Source organism: Coenobita brevimanus, chromosome 80, assembly GCF_032717465.1.
Source record: "Coenobita brevimanus isolate Jiangsu-jjx chromosome 80, ASM3271746v2, whole genome shotgun sequence".
NCBI lineage: Eukaryota > Metazoa > Arthropoda > Malacostraca > Decapoda > Coenobitidae > Coenobita > Coenobita brevimanus.
The window spans coordinates 17300070-17308027 of NC_137033.1; the positions used below are offsets into that span (position 1 = coordinate 17300070).

The window sequence follows — 7958 nt, forward strand, 5'->3', positions numbered from 1 at the left end:
CTCTCTCACCACCACACCTTCAATATTTAAGTCCCTGAGGCGCCTATGACCCACTCTCTGCTGAATAAAATCGTCTGGTGTATGCTGGATGAGAATTAGTGAGCTGTTCCGAGCGTGGATAGGTTGGTGTTCCCTGTATCAAACCTCCCTGACTCTACGCTCACTCGCAGATGAATGAAAATCGTCTGGAGAAGAACGCCAGAGTTATTCCAATCATGAGAGGCCTTAGCATCTTCATGACATCACCACATCATCTCTCTCTCTACGCACTTCTACCCTGACATGCCACTTACTCATACTCTACATACCAGCGTCATATCCTACACATTACACACTCACTTCCTGCATACCTATATCACTTCCTACACCTCTCTCTCTCTCTCTCTCTCTCTCTCTCTCTCTCTCTCTCTCTCTCTCTCTCTCTCTCTCTCTCTCTCTCTCATACCATATCACTAACCTTTCATTCACATCCTCACACTTCAATCACTACAGCACATCACCACCACCACACCACCTAATCCATCACTCATCCCTCAACATTATCACACACACACCACATCTCCACCACCCACACATCATGGCCCCCCCCATATATATCCCACATACCTCCCATACCTCTCTCACATCTCCCCATCAACTCCCAAACCTCCCAAACCTTCTCCCACACCTCCCACATCCCCTCCCACACCTCCTACATCCCCTCCCACACCTCCCACATCCCCTCCCACACCTTTCCCACACCAGCTCCTACACAGCATCCCGTTTCCGTTCGACCTTCCTACCATTCCATCCACCCGGCCCCCTTTCCTTTCCCAGAACCCTTACATCTCTCTCTCTCTCTCTCTCTCTCATCCACAGCCACCCGCCCAAACACACACACACACACACACACACACACACACACACACACACACACACACACACACACACACACAGAATCAGTCTCTCAAACTACTTAATTCCCTCATCTTCATACACTAGGGAGAGAGAGAGAGAGAGAGAGAGAGAGAGAGAGAGAGAGAGTCCTTATAAACCCGAGTAAAAAATCGTCTGGAACCGCTGTCTTACGGACGATTAAATACTTCACCCCGAGGACATCATTTCAATACTTCCTTCCTCCTATATTCAGACGATTTCATTCAGTTTACGAAAGATGGGGGAGTAGATACAGCCTCCAACAACCCCTACAGTACGTCTCCATAGATAAAACCGTCTGGTAGAATAAGATATAAGTCGTCGGGCTGAAAGGGTTGAGGAGAAAAATGATGAAGTTTGGAAGGTGGACGGAGGGTACAGAGGAACGACGAGGTGGTGGTGGTGGTGATGATGATGATGATGATGATGATGATGATGATGAGGAGGAGGAGGAGGAGGCAGGGTGGCGTGTGAGGCAGGGTGGGATGTGAGGCAGGGTGGGGTGTGAGGTTGGGTGGGGCGTGAGGCAGGGTGGGATGTGAGGTAGGGTGGGGTGTGAGGCAGGGTGGGGTGTGAGGCAGGGTGAGGTGTGAGGCAGGGTGGGGTGTGAGGCAGGGTGAAGGGTGAGGCAGGATGGGATGTGAGGCAGGGTGGAGGGTGAGGCAAGATGGGATGTGAGGCAGGGTGGAGGGTGAGGCAGGATGGAGGGTGAGGCAGGGTGGGGTGTGAGGCAGGGTATGGTGTGAGGCTGGGTGAGGTAGGCTGTAGCGCAGGGTGAGGCTGGGTGTGATGTAGGGTAGGCAGGGTGTGAGGTAGGGTGGGGTGTGAGGCAGGGTGGGGTGTGAACTGCGGGATCGATAGATTAGCCGTGACGTCACAGTGATGACGTCAGGCGGGGAGAGAGGGGAGGGGAGGAGAGATGGCTGGAGAGGGGAGGGGAGAGGTAAGGCAGGGAAGAGGAGGAAGGATAGGGAAGGCAGGAGAGGAGAGGGGAGGGGAGGGAAAAAGCGAGGAGGAAGAGAGAAGAGTAAAGGCGAGGAGGGAGAGAGGAGACAGAGGAGGAGAGGGGAGGGTAGAGGTGGGGAGAGGAGGCAGAAGAGAGACAGGAGAGGGGAGGGGAGAGGAGGCAGAAGAGAGACAGGAGAGGGGAGGTGAAAAGAGGCAGAAGAGAGGCAGGAGAGGGGAGGGGAGGGGAGAGGAGGCAGAAGAGAGGCAGGAGAGGGGAGGGGAGAGGAGGCAGAAGAGAGGCAAGTGAGGGGAAATGAGAGAAGGTAGAAGAGATGCATGAGAGGGGAGGTGAAAAGAGGCAGAAGAGAGGAAGGAGAGGGGAGGGGAGAGGAGGCAGAAGAGAGGCGGGAGAGGGGAGGGGAGAGGAGGCAGAAGAGAGGAAGGAGAGGGGAGGGGAGAGGAGGCAGAAGAGAGGCAGGAGAGGGGAGGGGAGAGGAGGCAGAAGAGAGGAAGGAGAGGGGAGGGGAGAGGAGGCAGAAGAGAGGAAGGAGAGGGGAGGGGAGAGGAGGCAGAAGAGAGGCGGGAGAGGGGAGGGGAGAGGAGGCAGAAGAGAGGAAGGAGAGGGGAGGGGAGAGGAGGCAGGGAGGGGGAGGATGGCACGGCAGATGGGTGGGAAGGGGACCAGAGGTAGTAGTGGCGGTGGTGGACACTCAAACCTCCTCTTGCTACCCACCACCACACTGCCACACCACACTCACCACACACCATCCTTGCTACCCACCACCACACTGCCACACCACACTCACCACACACCAGCCTTGCTACCCACCACCACACTGCCACACCACACTCACCACACACCATCCTCACCACTCACCATCCATCAGTTTCACCATACACACATTCCCCCACATCACCAACATTCCTATCCGTTCACCACACTTACTTCTTTTTTTCTTTTTTTAATGCAGAAAGAAAGAACCAAAGACTGGAGGCCTACAGAAAGTTTTCATTCCCAGAGAAGACTGAACATGTCAAAAAATGCGATTCGTTTATTCTGAGACCGCTGGGCACATTGAACTTTAAAGATGGAGGTCATAGGCAGGAGGTACAGACTGAGGAAGGAAACACAAGGGCTATCAGTTGCATACACAAAAGACTTAGAGTAACGACTACCTACTGCATCAGAGAGCTGGACAGACAAGGAATGAGAGAGTGTTGCTAACGGGTAGTGTACGCTCGCCATAATGAAGGAAGGGTGCAATCACACTGATTAGAGAAGCACTGGCCATGGCACAGCGATAGGACAGGGAAAGAGATGCAACACTGCGGCGATGAGACTGAGGGAGAAGGGAGTCAGTAAAAAATGATGAGACACAAAACCTTTGGCTCCTCCTTGTCTAGAGGAGCTGTTTGTGGCAAGACCCCGTCCCCACATATGAGAGCTGTACTGCACACTTGGTGAAATATGGCCCCTGTACAAAGCCTGCAATCGCAAAGCGTTAAAGGACGGGGTCGGTTTAGCACATCCAATCTCTGGGAGACAGACTTTTGCAAGAGAAACAATATGATCTTTCCATATTAAAGCTCCATTTAAAAAAAAGAGGAAAAAAAAAAGCTCCATGGACACTGAGAGATACTGAATGACGGAGTTACGTGTTGTTGAAAATTAAGGGATAATTTTGTGGAATATGGCTGTCTGAAAGATGAAGGAATTGAGATTTTTATGCATTAACAATAACAGGATTTCTATAACCCTCATCAGAAATTAAGAACAAGACTTTAACCAGGTGTACAGTAATCTTAAAACATCACAATATCACTACATATTTATCATCCTTTTCAATACACCCTCACTTCATCATATTTTCTGGTTGTCATCCACTTATACACAACCACTATGTAAAACTGAACTACGCTTATCGTTTTTATTTATTTATTTATTTCATCTGTTTATTTTTTGCAGCCAACCTAAGCAATTTATCACTGTCCTCAATTGTACAGTATATCACGTCCTCACCAACAATCATTCTCTCTCTCTCTCTCTCTCTCTCTCTCTCTCCTACACCTAACACCTCTGCTTCTCTCCCCTCCCCACCCTCTCCCCATCCTCCCTACCTTCCCTCCCTCTCTCCCCCTCACCTCGCTATACATAACCTCATCTATTAACTCTCCATTCATGCCTGAGAAGAGTCCAAGAGGGGCCGAAACTGTTACCTCTTCCCAATCAATATATAATAATTCCACAGGTGTGTATCATTCATCCATTCAACACCATCGTTTAATTATTCATCTCCTACTCACCATCATTCACCATTCACCATCGCCTCTCCCAAGCAGTCACATACATTTATAATTTACCAGTTATGCCATTCAGGTCCACATATTATACATTAGTTATCCCCTCACGTGCCGTTCTCTATAACTTTACTATAATTGCTTTGAGTTGAACAGTCTCTATTCTCACACCTTCACCCCTCACCTACGCACCCACTAAATCTCTCTCTCTCTCTCTCTCTCTCTCTCTCTCTCTCACACACACACACACACACACACACACACACACACACACACACACACACACACACACACTTCACCCGCCTCGCTTCCACTGGCTACCCTTCATTAACTCTCCATATCTACCGCCCCAAGTCCTCTTATTTATACCATACTATTTTACTTAACCTCTTTCCTGAGTTGCTCTGGTTAGCACATCCACATCGCAACTGAAAGAGACTGAGGTTGAATTTCGGACCGGTCAGAATGCTGGACGAAGTTTGTTTTCCCCCTCTTCTAATGACGATGATGCCACGACTCTACATCCTTCCCACAGCACTTTTTCGTGACTAGCATCATATTCTAATGTTAATCTATGGTTACAGCTCCGCACTGAAGATGGGATGGCAATTTAAGGTAAGTTAAAGTGAAAAATAAAGATGGAGGGATGGAATTTTTAGGCCAAGTTGAAGTGAAAAGGGTATAGTCTGTATTAAATTCGCCTGGTGGTGTAGTGGTTAGAATGATCCAGCTGGTGGGTTTGTGGAGGCCTTTCTCGTATGTAATGCCACAAAGGGAAGTAGGTTGGTCATCTGCCCTTTAGTGGACTACGGAAGCCTTGCCCTTATGAACCTGACGAAGGAGATATGGGCCCGTATTCTCGTAGGGTAAGAAGGCTCCCTAACACCTCTTCCTTAGCGATTTATTTTCAAAACTTCCCATAACATCCTCTTTTCTTGCTTATATTTTATTTAATGTCGACAGAGATTGCATAACACAAGAATATAGTAACGGGGCAGAATCAGAAATAAACCGGTAAGGAGTAGGTGTTAAGTAAGCTTCTTAACCACACGACAATACCGCCTAGTCTTCAATATTCCCTGTACTACGGGGTCTTCCCAAGGCTAAATAAAACTGCATGTCGATAGCAAGAGTAAACCGACATAATACCTCATCGGATTGCAGTAGTGATGTCATAAGGTAAGGAGGGCAAACAGCTGATGCAATGATGTGTAAGACCAAGAAGTAAAAAAGAAAAAGAAACAGACAGGGAATTGTATATGGATAAAATCTCCTGGTAACAACAATAATTTTTCATGTATGCAACAGGTCAGCTACAGAACTGCTTGCCCAGTGTGTCTTCCCCACTGCCTATGAGCTTCAGTCTTTTAAACTCAGTGTGTCCAGGCATCTCAAAAATAGGAGTCTTAAATTTGACTTTCTCTTCACTCAGTTCAACTAATTTTACAGCCTTTCAAACCCGTGTTCCTTTTATCGGCATAAAAAATAAAACAGAAGGTTCGAAAACAGTGAAAAGGATAGGGGAGGACAGAATTTCCCCTCCATGCACCATTTAGCTCAAATCTTGTTCTCTTTTCCCAATCCAACTGCCTGCAGGTTACCTCAGAGGCTGCTCAGTTATTCACCTCTTATTCATTCACTTCGGGAAACATCAAACACTCCCTCCCTCTCTCTCTCTCTCTCTCTCTCTCTGTATATATATATATATATATATATATATATATATATATATATATATATATATATATATACCGAGATGAACGGATTTTGAAACAGAGTTTCTTTTTCTTCAGTCTTCTTTTGAGAGCAAAGATTATAGAAGCTCATGGTCTTGGGTTCTTTATTTTTGCCTCCAGGACAAGACGCCAGACATATGAAAGCACAAGGAGCTTATCCTGCTGTATAAAAGACACACGGACACCCCCAACACCAACACGCCTAATCCTGCTCTTCCATCAGGCTGCACTAAAACTCCGGTGGCAGGTCTCACATCACCACAGCCTGCTTACCTCCTGCCTCGGCGTGCGGGAGATCACGCCGCCACTGACACACGTCCTCATTACCACCGTGGGGCCACAGGAAGGTGTGGGTGGGGGTGGGGGAGGGCGACGGGATTATAGGTAGGCTGCAGGGGAAGGTCATGGGGGTCAATAATTTATGCTGGGTAGGTCCGGGATTGTCAGGACAGCAATAGGTGTAGTAAGAGTGGCGGCCAAGAAAAGAACAGTAAAGAAATTATCCCTCTGAAGATGACAGCGAAAAAAATTACCCCTCTGAAGACGACAAAAGTTTTAACTATTCTATGTCCGCCACCAACTGATGAGGTTATTTAGTCAAACGATGCCCTTTCGCCCTAGAAAATTATGAACCTTCTCTACCAACCTTATAGGAATAATTCATTCATTTATTCATCATCCAAGCCTACGTTGCTCCATAAGAAGCGTAGAAGCCCTGGGCTAGGCAAGTTGGTCCTGACATTTAAGATGAGAGTGACCAGCCTAACTCATCCCTGAGTGGCATTACGTGAGTAATAAACCCCATCCACCCCTTCGATATAAACCTTCACCGGCTCAATCCGATTGGAGAGCCGTAATTACCCACTGAACCACCAAGCGCCAAAAATTTGGTTATATGGTTACCACCCAGCGTAGTAAATGGTTTCCTGGTGTACAGGAAACCATCTGGTTTGTCACTTAGTGTAGAGTCACCCACAGGCAGAAGGAAGAGGAAAGAATAAAGGAAAGAAATACGTAAGAGGAATTGTACAGTCACCCGTAGACAGAAGGACGAAGAAAGAATGAAGGAAAGGTAGACAGAAGAAGATGGAAGGAAAGAAGGATGAAGGAAAGGAAAGGGCAGACACCCGAGATCAGTACTACATCGAATGAGTGGATAGTGAGGGCCCCGACCTACCACAAAACATCTGTGCTCACCAGGGCTCGAACCTGGGACCTTCTGTGTGTTAGACAGATGTGATAACCACTACACCATGAGCACATATGTTAGCGTTACCTCCTCACACGTACACCACACGCTCGTCATTTTTAGATCAGGTACGTAATGGGGTGCAGTTCAGTGTGGGAGTATGTTGTTACCCCTACTCAGCAACGACTCCCTCCACCCACACCACCACCCTCCCTGCTCACATACCCTCGCACTTTATCTCTCTCTCAAAATAGCACCACTCACACCTACTACCACTAAATGAACGACCACTACTACCACCATCACCACTAAATGAATGACTATACCACCACATTAACGACTACTACCACCACTACTAGCACCAGAACTACTACATCTTGCACCACACCATCCCAGTACCTACCACACACGACCACTAAGACTCCACCACTACCACTACCACATGCATCATTCACCACCACAACTACATCTTAACCCATGGAGACGAACACAACACACAGGGTAAATAAAAATCTGCACCACATCTACCACAACTACCACCATTACAACTACCACACCTACCACCACTACCACAACTACCACAACTACCACCACCACCACAACTACCACACTACCACCACCACCACAACTACCACACCTACCACCACCACCACCGCAAGTCGGGATGTGTTGCTATGGCGGGCACCTTAGTATATTTAGCCTCACTGCAACGCTACCTCACCTCCCTGCCTCACCTGGCTCCCCTCACCACCTGCCTCAACACCACCTGTCTCACCACTACCTACCCCACTCTAACTTTCTTCACCACCTACCTTACCACCTGGCTCCCCTCACCACCTGCCTCACCACCACCTACCTCACCCTAACCTACC

At 48.2% G+C, this 7958-nt stretch overlaps 1 non-coding gene across 1 annotated transcript; it reads right to left on the reverse strand.

The window, feature by feature from the left end:
- Positions 1-7085: 7085 nt before the first annotated feature.
- Positions 7086-7158, reverse strand: TRNAV-AAC (transfer RNA valine (anticodon AAC)). Its single transcript has one exon. It is a non-coding gene; the product is annotated as a tRNA-Val (tRNA).
- Between the last annotated feature and the right edge of the window lie 800 nt (positions 7159-7958).